Raw genomic sequence first — 13628 nt, forward strand, 5'->3', positions numbered from 1 at the left:
AGAAATTGTCCAGCTTGAACCCATGATGCCTATAGCTACAGACGCAAGTTAGGGATTGTGCAAAAACACCAGCTGCCAAACCCCAGCTCTACTGAATTCAGTGGGAATAGTAAAATATACTCTTTTGGGGACAGCCAAAAGCCTGGGAATGTGGCACAGTTGTGTTAGCTCTGACCATGACATGTAGGCAAGTCCTGCAGGAACTGCACTCCTGTAGGCAGGAGATCTGGGACACATTGCAGTCTTTTGCTTAGTTAATTAATTTGGTCTTAGGGCTGGCTCTGTTAGATCCAGAAAGAGAGGTGACGGTGGAGGTAGCATCACCCCTTACTTAGCAAATGTGACCCAGAAAACCTTGTGAGACAGAACAGATGAAGGAGAAACAGATCTCGAGGACTGAAAAAGACAAGGTTTCTTTCAGGAAGGTGCAGGAAATTGCTAGTTATCTCATACAGAGTTTAGCTTCACAAAGGGTACAGATCATATTCTTTTTGCATGTTAGCATAGAAAGAGTGTCTGTAGTTCTTCAAGGAGGACTATTCTGGATCACCCTGTTGTTCACTTGATCTTAAATCATCTGTTATCCAGCATACAACCCAAAAGACTGTAGAAAACATGGTAAACTGTTTCAACATAGTATTGATTTTCTAACTTGAGATGTTGAGGTTCGTGGGTAAGGACCTAAAAAAAATAAGAGAAGCCCGTTGCAAGAACATTCACTTCCATAAAGTCAATGACAGATAAGAGCAGACTTTCTAATTCACACACTGAGACGAATCTCTTCACTTAGACATGCAAATGTCATGTTTTGAATAAGTCTAACATTTTGAATTGCCACTGGTGAAAACAGCTTTCTCCAAAGGCAAGTTGGATTTTTCAGCTATCCTAAGCTTTACAAACATTCAGTGATATAGGGAAATTTTTAAGATCTTTTCCAAGTTAACATTTGCCATTTTATTATCTTCTCACAAGCAAATATTTCTAGAAGCATAGCTCCTTTCTGCCTAGGAGTGCCTCTTGTCTAGGCTGGAAGAGGAGCGGGTCCATTGCCAGGGCTGGGTGGGCAGTCACTAAACACACTCCTACTTGCCCTGTGGGGATGCAGCAGCAGGAAAACCACTGGGCTTTCATTCTGGCTGACTCATTTTGTCTTTAATTCTAACTTGCAAGTTATATGCCTTGTTTTGGTGGTAATGAGATGCTGTGGCCATTGTGAGGCACAGTCAAGAGAAAGGCTAGTGGTCTTTCTTCATCTTGAAGGACATGAATTTATGAAGCAATGAGAAACATCAAGAGATTGTAACTTTTCTCCCTCACAAAAGTATGACAAGACATACATAGCACCTATGGTATAAATCTTGGTTGGCTTTATTTTTCCTCAGAGATAGTTGATTTCAACAGGACCATTTTGACTCATGCCACGGGTACTGCTTCAGCTCTATATCGGTAGAGGGAGAAATGCAGTTTGACAACTATCCAGAAATCTCCAGTGCTGGATAGGTTCATAATATATCAAGGTAAAGCCTCTTGCTGTAGCCCTACAAACTTAGATGGAAAGTCTCACAGATGCCTAATAACTTCCTTGTGAAAACAGATCAGCTTTCCACCTGACTCCTATGATCTTACTCAGATATTCAAGGTGGTTCCCTGTCCTCTCCCATTAACTGAGATGCATCTGACCTTGTATTTGGGACAACGATGGTGAGGTATGCCACGGCCCATATCCGATAGTAAAATTGGATTTTGAAGGTGTTCCTCATTCAAACCTAGAAAAATCTGACTGAAAGCTGTGCGAACGTGTACTGTTGATTATTAATGAAGGGTAACAGACCTATGTACATCAAGGAGGGCAACTGACTATTTTTTTCAACCTCTTATGACCTAAAGGAGTTGGAACACTGCTTTATGTTTATGTCTGATAGTGTACAAAAAGACACAGAAATCATAGAATTACAGAATGGTTTGGGTTGGAAGGGACCTTAAAGATCCTCTATTTCCAGTCCTCCTCCTGCCATGGTCAGGAACACCTTCCAACAAATCAGATTGCTCATAGCTTCATCCAGCCTGGTCTTGAACATCTCCAGGGATGGAGCATCCACAACTTCTCTGAACAACCTCTCCCAGTGCCCCACCACTCTCACAGGAAAAAAATTCTTCCTAATATCTAATGTAAATCTCCCCTCTTTCAGTTTAAAACCATTACCCCATGTCCTGTCACTGCACTCCACAATAAAGAGCCCTCCCCCAGATTCCCTCTAGGCCTCCTTTAAGTACTGGAAGGGACCAAGCCTCACCTTGCAACTTAATCATGCTGTTATTCTTCTGGGAGATGTTACAGCTTTTTCTACCGTTAAAACCTACAAGTTGCTAAAATTGCTGTTGTTATATACTACTCAGACATAAAACATGTTTATATTTAAAACTGTGCAGTGAGGCCAATGGGTGTGAAAGACCTAGCTAAATGTGAAGCTCTGACTCTAGGTTACTTCCTGAGTTTGTCACGGAGAGAATGAAAGAAATGTAAATATTAGCAATTCAGGTCTCACCAAGGTGTATTAAAGCTGAGAATCATCTTCGTATTGAAGACATGGTAGTTAAGCTCTGAGTTCTAGTTCAATTTTTGGAAGCAATTTTTAAAAGCAGTAAATATTTATGACTAGGATTAAAAGATATAACAAATGGACAAGTGCCTTGAAACAGCTTCTGAAGTTAGTTTTACTCAATTTGCTTGCTCCTAATGAGGGCAAAGATGATGCCTACGATAAGGAACAGCAAGTTTCCCAGAGTATTGATAGCTTTTTCTAAAATAATCTAAAATGATATGAAAAAATCCCTTTCCTCTTAAAATGAAACATATCAAAAGTGCATATTTCAGCATGATTCCCCCTGAGGACTTCTCAGCCTAGAAAAACATGGATTTTTTTCCAATTGCCTTGAAAAGGTTTGCATGTCTGCCAGGTGGTTTGCATCTGACAGTCAGATACTGCTGATGAGAACCATCAATTCCTTCAAGGACTTGACACTGCATCCAATTTCTATCGCAAGTGACTGTAAAAGGAGGTGACTGCAGCTATTATTTTCTTAGGTTTAGTCAAAACATCTCCCGAAGAGGCAGGAGGGCATGCTGGGAATGGTTTGATGAGCCTGCTGGGAGAATAATTACATGGCCAGCGGTTTGTTCACTTTATCTTTTGTAGCACTTTCTTAGTGTTTTTGTGTGGTTTGAGCACTTGGCTTTTTGAATTAAAGAATCTTTACTGCCATTGTCTCTAGCTAATTCCCAGATTATGCTGTCTCAGGTGTGCATCCCAGGGTTGCTTCTGCATTACACAAGGTATTAGAAAATTAAAGTACTTTCTTCAATGTTGCCATTCTTACTTGTGATGAAATTTTCTGCACCAGCGCTGTGATTGAATTACAAAGAGTTGCCTGCTCTGATTGCAGTGCTTACATAGACTTTAGGCACATTTGTGTTATAATCTTGCTTCTTTGAGCAGGATGAATGTCAGAATTTGCAACTCCAATACCATTTTTTTTGTTAAAATTGCACATATAACCTTTGTGGGTTTGGGATATTGGTTTGTTTGTTTTTTTTTTTTTTTTTCAGCATGAAGTGTTCAAGAGCAACTTAGGTATCAGGGAATCAAAGACCTGTTAGAATTTTGGTTTGACTCAGCAGCTTTTTAAAAAACAAATGGGTATGAGCACCTAGAAGACAGTATGTGAAAGTATTAGCAAAATATTAATTCTGAGTTGACAGAAAAATCAAAAGCTTTGAAAGGAATCACATTAAAAACTCAAAGCTGTGCCTATTCAACTGACTACAAGGGGCCAATGATAGCTATGGGTGCCTGTTGTAAGGCAGGTAGGCAATTAAAAAAAAAAAAGGTGGTAACAGCAAACCTGATCCAGCAAAGTATCCTGCTGAGAGCAGCCTGATTGGTCCTCAGCTCAACCAAGCTGCTGTTCCTGATAAACTAGAGCATTGTGAATACATCCTAAGCCAACCCCAGCCTCTGGTTTTCCCTGTGGGGTGTGGCACGTGTGCTTTTCAGCTCTCCAGCATGAATGCACAGACACAGCTGTGTGTCTCTTGCTTTAGATACCTTGAGATGAGTACAAAGGAAGGAGGAGAAAAGGAAGTAAAAGGGGTAAAAATTACCATATCAGAGCCTTTTGGTGCTGGATATAAGGATAAAAATATATTGCTTGTGACTCCAGTGAAATGAGAATCTGTTGTTAGACAGCTTACTACAAGCTATCTTGTTTGTGCACTTGGGGACTTCAGAAGACTAAGTTTATTGGAAAGGAGCTGGAAAAAACTGGATCATTGGCCAAAGCTTAAAAAAAAAGGTTTCCTTGCTATGGAAAGAATATTAGCATTCTCACAAAGAAGGTTTTGTAGAAAGAAGAAACATGTTTTTAAAGCAAAACTCCCCTTGATGTGAATCCTACACAAAAAATATAAAAGGGCCTGCAGGATCTTATTTTCTTCTGCGTGTGCTTCCCAATTCCCCACTTTGATAATGGGTCACTTGGGATGCGTATTCTCTCCTGTGGCTGAACTAGGGCATCTTAGAAGGACTGCAGGGATACAAAGATTTCCTAAAAGACATGGCAGTGCTATAACCAGTTTCTCAAACGTGGAAATATTTATGTTTCCTTTTCCTGTCTTTTCTGGTTTTACACCATATCTGCTTCGCCTTGCAGTTACTTGTACAGTGTAACTTGAACTACTTGTCAGAATCAGCCCAAATCTGCTCCTGACATAAGTTGGTACTGGAGAAAAGTCCTAAGAATTACCTTACAGGCAATGAAGAAATGACAGGTACATACAGTGAAAGTTGCTCGTCTTTATTCCATTCAATAGAAATTGGTCTTAACTCTGAAGCACAAGAATTTATATCCCTTTTAAGTGTTTAGTAAATTAAGGTAATCCATTTCTTTATGAATAACGAATACCTGCCAGAGGTCAATTATGTGTTTTGTGTTTCTTGTAGGAGTCTCTTCTCTCACATTTTTAACTCCCTCTGTTTTCACCTGCCTTTTGTTTTCCAGTAAAAATCCACACTAGCTTGGGACTACATTATTTAAAACTAAAATTAATTATCGTTTTATGTTACTTGTTTTATAGTAAAACAGGGTTTACTGGTCTTCAATTTACAGTGATTTTAATTAAAGAAAACCACCCAAAGTAAACCTCTAAAATCATTCTGTAAATAATAGCTAACCGTAGCGTGATTACAAATAAAGATTTTTGTTGATGGTGGGGTTTTTTCTTTTTTTTCGAGGGGGGAAGGTTAGCAGGTTGGACGTTTCTTCCTTAAACTTCCCTTAGAATTCTATTATTCATCACTGTCTTGTTTACCAGGCTCTTTCAGTATCTTGTGATGATGTACCACTAGCTACCTTTGCCTCAGTTCTGTTGCCTAGGAGTCAGCTTCAATTTCAAAGTCATACCTTTTAAAATACTTTGAAACACATTTTTAGGAAGTGGGAAATTTTATTTGTATACAAAAATGTTCCTTCAAGTCAACATTTCCTGTATACATTACTGGCTTTTGGGTGTTCCACTCTGTTTTTACGGTCACCTTGTTAGGAGTTACACCCATTCCTCTTATATACAGTTCAGTACTGTCAATACTTGAAAATAACGACCGATAAATTTTGTCCTGACAGAAGGAACATATCAAATAGAAACATCTCACCTGTTCTGCATAACACACTGGTGCCAGACCTGTTTCCATAGATGCCTCCAAATCTCTGTTTGGGCCATGGTCAGCAAGCAGTGGTGAAGGGACTGGACACTCAGGTTGGAGCATTTGGCTCTGCAGACTTTCTGCTCCCACCTGTCAGGAGGGGACACTTCACTGGAGGGTGCTTTCTTGTCCATGATACTGTAATTGGATCCAGACAGGCCACAGCTTTGTTTTGTGCAAGCTGCTTTTTGGTGTATGTGGGGAGGCAACCCAAGCCAAAGTCAGTCGCTCCTCCTAGGGTCTGCATGTACCCCATACTCTGGGGGCCTATGGGCATCAGAAGGCAAAGCTGATATGGAGAGGAAGGATTTTCCATAGGAATTTTCAAGGACATACCTCCATCTGTCCTCCAGAAGGAAGAAGGTGCCAATATCTTTCTTTAACAAACTGAGCAGCAAACAAGTTTTTTTTTCAGATGGGGGTTGAGAAACACAAGCAGTGCACTGTTCCCACCAGTATGGGGTGAGCCAATGCCCTCAGGATAAGGGACACTCTTGTGTAATCCTCCCTTCTCTGCTACAGAGGGACTCGAGCCCACATATTCTCTGTTATCCCTGGCAGGCAAGTTTCTCCACTAAAAAAACAAGAAAAAGAAAATAGCGTCAAAGTGAGAAAACAAGGAAGTGAAATTACTTTCTTGCATAGGGACGGGGAGATACTATACTACGACTGTTTTCACTAATGTCAAAAATATTGCAAAGACAGAGCAGGGAAAAAGAATTAAAGGTTCCCAGGGATCAGCCTATAAGCAGGCTGAGGAATGGCATTACCCTTGTTTTTCTTTACGATTAAACCCAGCTGGACAACGTTATGAGGATGGTGGGAGTAGGCATGTGCTGTTGGTTCCCACGCAGTGTTTCTCATGCATTTAGGCCCATGGAGTGTCCATGTTCATAAGCATCCAAATGACCTGAAAATAAAAGAAAGGGAAAATTGCCATAGGAAAATACCAGTTACCCACAGGCAATGACCAGATACCACTAAATCAAACTCATCTTGTACTGTAACTAGGCTACATTACACTTTGACGGGTAGCCTTTTTATTTTTTACTTTGGGTTTTTGCCTATTTTTTGTTGATTTTTGGGGGAAGAAGAGCTTTTTTTGTGGTTTTTTTTTTTTTAAGATGTTGGATGCTTTTTACTGGTAACTAAGGAAAAAACATATAATAGAAGTGTTACTCCTCTTCATTTCAGTATGAATTAACTCTTGAATCTCTGTGAAGCCTCCCAAGAGCTACCTTTGCATGTTGGATTAGACCAGAAATCTCTGATTTAGATTCTTACATGATTAAACAGTACCTGGTATAAACAAAGAAACGCAACTTCATTAAAAGGTATTAATAAAGAAATTCCATTATGGTAATTAATTCACACAGGCAGAAAAAGCATACTTTCATAGCATCTAAAAAGGATTTGCCCAGGCAAACCTTCTTCTTCATTCAACAATATAAAAGATCACATTTTCTTTCTTGCAAACAGTTTCAAAAACCACACTTTAGAAGTCACTGTCTCATCTAGGATAAAGCAATACACTGCGTCCAGGGGATGAAATACCATCCATGCAGCAAAGAGAAATGTGTTTAGTCAAAGGTCAAATCAAAAGGAACGGAGTGGAAAGATTTCTCACTTGCCAGCAGGAAGTAAGTTTAATTATTTCACGTCACTGCACATCTCATCGGAGGTAATGAGCTCCATGACAATTCAGTGGCAGGCAAGCAGAGATTCTTTCTTCCAAGCAGAATATTCAGATAGTATAAAAAAGAAATGGTATATGTTTAGAAAAAGAAAAATAAAACAAACAACAGTGCATGGAAAAATTAACAGTCTAGTATCTCCACGTTTCACAACAGAGATTCTTAACATTTCTTTTGAGAAGTTACAAACATAGATCAAGTTGTTTTAAACTAAAAATATTGGCAAATTTATTCTCAAATCATAAACTTGCCCCAAATCCCACGTCAAAAAATAAACTGTAAATCCACTTTCTCTAGGCTGGTATGTGAGTGATGTGCACTTCAGTCTGAGAGCACAGGACCATGCCCAGGTTCTGCCATTCAGATATAGCCTAGTTCTGCAATAGCCTCCTGTGCATAACCCCCACACAGGAGGTGTGGGAAAGGTGGTTTCAGGTGAAATGAACTGTGAAGTGTGATAAATGCTTTACAAAAAGCAGTGTCTGCTTCAGGACAGTTTATTTTCAGAATTAGTTTCAACATGCACAGCCTTACACAAGTAAGTGTTTGTTTATATAGATGTTTGTCCTGGTGTATTCCATTTTTAGAAACTTAATGTAGATGTTGAAATCAGGAGGCTGGGCTCTCAATAGGGAGAAAAGAGCTCCTCTTGAAAGGCAATTCAGAGTAGGAGTCTAGCCTGGGTTTCTGTTCCTCTTTACAAAAGGCCCTCTCTCTGTTGAGAGAGGTTTGCTCATAAAGAGTGACAATGCCTTCTTACATGGTCATTTACTGAATCTCAGTATTCATTACTGCCAACTCACCATGTGCCAATTAACACCTAGCCCAGTACCTTACAAATTTATACATCTATAATATACTTTGAAAAGAAGACATGCAGCAAGTGAATTTTGTACTGCAGATTGCAGATGAAAACACAGTCATCAAGTGGTTTCTCTATTCTTCAGTCCTGCCATTCTTCTCAACAGGACTTCCTAAGTACTTGGGACTTCTTGCATTTATATTAAATAGCAAGATGCCCAGCTAACACTTGGCAGAGAATACTGTTTCCATTACTTAGATTCCTGATTGGAACTATCTTTTTGTGTGGAGATTTGCTTACATAATTTAGATATATGACTAAGAAATGTTTAGAAAGGAACAAAAGAAATGGTGCTTTCAAATGGAAGAGGTTCTTTTGAATAGGAACCAGCCTGGAATAGGTTGCCCAGAGAAAACACAGATACAGAGCACTACACCCAGAAAATTCAAAGAATTTGTAGTGTAAGTAGATACTTTTAAGGCCTTTATAGCTCCTACAGGATTGCACCTCTAAAGGAAGATACAAAATCCAGATGCACTTTGTATTCTGATGGTGGAAAAGAAATTGTCACATACTGGAATGCAGCATAGAAAGAAGTGGAAACAAATTGTAGGATGTTTAAAAGGTCTGCACTCTTTTTCTTCCCCACTTTCTCAGAAGAGGATGGTGTAAAAGAATATATTCTAAATTTCTTTTACCCAAATTAATTTCCGTATGTCTGTGATACATGCGATGAGTAAAGATAACATCATAATGGTGAGGCAAAGAGACAGTCTGTTTTCATAATGGAAAATTCTATTAGTGTCAGACTTTTTAATTAGGGCATTGAATCTCTACTGCAGCATCAAGCTCCTTCTACCAATGAACAGCTGATTTAGTGACTGTCCAGGCCTTTCCTGCGTTCTTTAAATCAAAGGTAAAGGAACTTTCAGGATTATTATTGAAATTCAATCTATTTAAGAAAAGCAATTCTGAATTCTTTCCCTCACTTCTACAGAAGAATTTTTATAGGCAATTAAATGGAAGTATGATTTTGGACATATTTATGTTACAGTGCTGCTGTTGCATACACTGCAACTGCTGTAGAGGGATGAGAGATGCAGCCACTCTGTCGACAGAAGCACTGCAGTAGTAATGACAAATGGGAAATCTTCTCTTGCCTAGGGCACAGAACATGAACATCAGTGGCTGCTGTGCACTTAGGGAAATATCATGCTCAGATGTTTCCTATTTAATCCCTACCAAACCCAAATCTATCTAACAAAGATTAAAAATACTGCTATTATTTATTTACTTGATTGTTTATCCCATTGCCAGTTAATCAGCCAGAAACCACAAAAAACCTGGCTTGTCTCCCCAGCATTTGCTAGATCAGTTTTCCAGGCTATGAAGCAGTATGACATTTTTCTTGCAGCTCTGCATCAGGAACCTGAATTGTGTTCTTATGAAGCAAAGCGAAACCTTCAACAACGTCTAAACCCAGGTTTTAAATTGCTGACATTGTCTTCTAATAGAGCTATTTCTTAGAAGCTGGGAAAAAAGAGTGGAGATGTTGAGATCCCATTTTACTTTCTCTAGATTTTTCATCTAGGACAGCTCAGTACGAAGATAGCGCAACTTGGTATGGACTGAAGCAGGTTTTCATGAGGACGTTTCGGGTACGTTCATCACAAATTTGGCTGTAGATATTTTAGAATCTTTTATGAAGCACAAGAATTCTAGAAACATGGATCTGACTTAACATGAAGAAGCAAAGGAAAAATGGTTTGAACGCACACTTACAGAGAGTCATGCTCACAGAACTCAAAAAACCAATACAGAAAATGCTAACAAACCAAAACAAATGAGTCCCACACCCCAGCACAACGTTATATCTGCAGCCTAGTCAGGCAGCCTTACTCTGTGGCCTGTTTTACAGTAGCTCTGCATGCTGCTTCCTATAGTATCATCCCAGTTTAACTTTTCCTTTAATTGAAAACAAACCAGTCCATTTTTAGCTTAGCGTATCTGAAGGTAAAATATCAGTCTTTGTTCTGGTATTTCTCAGTTCTCACCTTCATCATTCTGAACCTCTGGCCAGCTGCAGTTCGATTTGACAGAGATGGAGACGTTTTTTGTATATTATCTTCCAGCATGTTCCACGAAAGTAGGTAGTCAGGAAGAAAAGAGAAATGCATCTGTTGAGAAACAACCTTCTTTAGACACTGGGGAAATTATACGCTGCCTCCCCATGGGGACTGTATTCCACCAAAAACTGTGCTCAAAGAACTCCATGTTATTATTGATGAGTTTGATAATAAGAGCTGGTTGCAGATCAAAGCTGTACTCTGCTGGGTTTTGTACACAGATAATCTCTGCTTCACACCTTTCGCAAAACACAAATCAACAGATGGTGAGAATAAGAGACAGAGGAGATCAGTAAGGCAGGCGGTTCTGAGATACAGGTCCTGCTATCAGCACTTTTTCAGGCATCACCACAAAAGAAAATTTTAAAGAAGGACAACAACATTTTATTCTCCTTTGTAGGTGGAAGAAGCACAATCACTTTGTGTAGTGAAGCAGAGCTGAAGAGACAGAACATAGATACATTCCCTTTTGTTTGAAACCTCACCAAGTTAGTCACCACAAAGAGGGAACACCTAAGTGCCTGCAGTTCTTCTATGCACTGTACGTGCAAACTTCAAAGCCTTTGCGATGACCCATTTTGCTTACATTTACAGTCGTGTGCCTAATGATATTGTTTCACTATTTCAAGCTCTATCCCTGTCTCAGAAGAAGCACCAGGAAGGTTTTGTGTTAGGATAGATATTGCTGTGTTAGGACAGATAGCATCCTGCAGAGTTAAACACCCCTTAGGCTCTCACTCTTTCAGCACTTTTACTCAGAACTAGTATCATGCTTGTTTTAGTTCTGTTTTGCCCATACTCCTCAAATCTGCTTAGTGCACAAGTTTGCATCAGCGACAGTGCTGCATTCTGTCTAAACACATTTGTGTTGGGCAGATAAGAAAGAAAAGTATCTAACATGGATAAATACAGGCATATATAGAATGGAATGGCAGGAGGAGGGGTAACAGAAAAAAAAAATGCCCCACCCAGTCACAGATTTTGTATGTTTTGGTTTGTTAGCAATAGTGTGTACACCTACCTTCATCTGCCCTTTACACTGTTGGAACATTTGGTGTGTTGAGAGGCTGTTACCAAAAGAGCACATCTGCTGGAGGTATCACCTCAGGTGTTTGCTTGAAGAAGCTGTGAAGAGGATACCATCAAAGGGTACTGGACACTACCAAGAGGAAAAAAAAAGGGCTGGTGCAGGTGTGTGGGTAGTTAGCAAGGAAGAAAGAAATTGGTTGTCCTGGAAAAATAGACTGCATTTCAAGAAAGAGAGAAAAAAGCATGCAGGGACCAGGAGAACAAATATTTTTCTCAGTTTGATTTAAATTTGCTAACTACTCCACAAATGGATGAAAAACTTGTGGAGTACATACAAATAATCTGGAGTGGGTTTGGCTGCTTTATCTGGATTCATACCTCTCTTCTGCTAATTATAGAGTGATTAATTTCTGTACTTGTCCTGAAGACTCTGCATCTGTTTGAGCTGGCAGCGCCATGCCCATGAAGATGTGACCTTTTGAGTCAGCACAGTGACAGGACAGAATCTCAGGAACCAGCAGAAGTGAGCAGAGCTGAGGTTCCACATCCCTGTTTCCTGTGTGTGGAGTGTCAGTACCAGGAAAGTCAGGAAGGCTGGAGCTTGCCACAGAGCTGGATTCTTCTGCCAGAACCCAGCAGGGATGGTGGCAGTTGATGCCTCCAGCGCATCCAGGCACCTAGTGTGCTCCAACACACCCTCTCAGGGGACAGACAAACTGCTCTCCTCATAGGCACAGAGAGCATATTGCAAGAGGCTCCCATGACTAATTGAACCCGCTGGTATCATTTTTCTTCACCCATTTTTGCTATTAGGATGGCTTATGTTCACTGTGAAAGTTATGTAAAAACTGGGGATAGCAGGTAAGATAAGATTACCTCAAACACCTCAGTGCTTTTTAAAGTATTAAACTTTGAAGAGAAATCTTACCTTTGTACTTAAGGAACACTGCCTTTGTGGCTTTTGCTTCTTTTTGATGCAAACATGAGTAACTCTCGGTTTTCTATCAACAACCAAGCCTGACTTAACAGAGGGCGCGATTCCCTGGTTACCCTGAAAAAAAATAAAAGGGCAGACTTTTGTCAAAATGTATGGTTCTCTTTCTTTTGCAGTAGCTTGTGCTTGTATCAGTACAGAGATTGCAGAATCACAGTCTCAGCTTTATTCATCTTCCCCAGACTTGTATTGTCTCAGGAAGACAAAGGAGAAACTTCAGACCATGGCTTGACAGTGTGCCCTTATATGTTACCTTCACTTCCACAGCCCCATGTGTCATTCCTATTGAATATTTTTATGAATAGTGTCATAATACCATAATTTGGATCCTCAGGCTCTGTATCAAGAACAGGAGCAAGATTGTCTTGTACTATCTTGTACCACCCCTAGATGACTCTCTTTTTTCCCCCTGTAGTGACTGAGTTTCCACCAACAATAGCATCAGCACAACCTGGAGAATCTCCTTTCTATCTGAGAATTGAAAGCAATAAAGAATATCCCTTTTTGTTCATTCCTAGCCCAAAGCTGACTTCTGTTCTCATCTTGTTAAGGAAACAAACTGCTAAACTAAACAAAAACCAAAGACATCATACCTTTCTTCCCACAAACAACTCAGGAGCTGACTCCTTTCAGCACTGACATCCTCCAGGAGACAAAAGTGGCTTCAGGTGCTCACTGTTCCTCTGGATAATCATCTCCCTCTGGTGCGATGCATCCTAATGTAATACCTCAGAGGTATTATTTCTTTGATTGCAGGTTACAAATAATAAGGATAAATCCAACCAAACTTCAATTTATGCTAAATAGAGATTGTAAAAACTACTCTTGGAAAATCCTCAGTAACATTCACTGTACTGGAAAAGCCTTTACATTATGGTAAAATATGAATTCTACAGTTGAGAGTTTAAGCAATTTCTCTGGGTTCCAGAGAGAACTCTTTCTCCCAGAAAATCTGGGTATTAGCTATAGGAACATAACAGATCATGATTTTTGTTTCTATTTTGTTTATTAAGAGAGTGTCCCTTACCAAAATTATCATTAAGACTCACAACAAGCATTGGTCTTTGCTCGTATCATGACAGTCTTTAGAATTCTTGAAGTAAGCTTAGTATTATCAAGGTTTTAACTTTACTTGTATCATGCTCAATGACACAAAGAGAAGTATTTCTACAAACATCAATGTTGTGAGAGCTTTTAGTGGAGAAATAAACAGAGGATAAAAAT

General features: G+C 39.6%; 1 long non-coding RNA gene across 2 annotated transcripts; it reads right to left on the bottom strand.

Annotated features, from left to right (window-relative positions):
• Positions 1-430: 430 nt before the first annotated feature.
• Positions 431-13366, bottom strand: LOC138719825 (uncharacterized). Of its 2 annotated transcripts, none has more exons than XR_011337315.1 (8): positions 12998-13366; positions 12339-12461; positions 11403-11506; positions 10310-10432; positions 7387-7487; positions 6530-6669; positions 5709-6333; positions 431-681 (listed from the first exon to the last, which is right to left on the bottom strand). It is a non-coding gene; the product is annotated as an uncharacterized lncRNA (long non-coding RNA). The 2 variants fall into 2 exon arrangements; XR_011337314.1 differs by having other exon boundaries at positions 11403-11540.
• Between the last annotated feature and the right edge of the window lie 262 nt (positions 13367-13628).

Source organism: Phaenicophaeus curvirostris, chromosome 4, assembly GCF_032191515.1.
Source record: "Phaenicophaeus curvirostris isolate KB17595 chromosome 4, BPBGC_Pcur_1.0, whole genome shotgun sequence".
Classification (NCBI taxonomy): domain Eukaryota; kingdom Metazoa; phylum Chordata; class Aves; order Cuculiformes; family Cuculidae; genus Phaenicophaeus; species Phaenicophaeus curvirostris.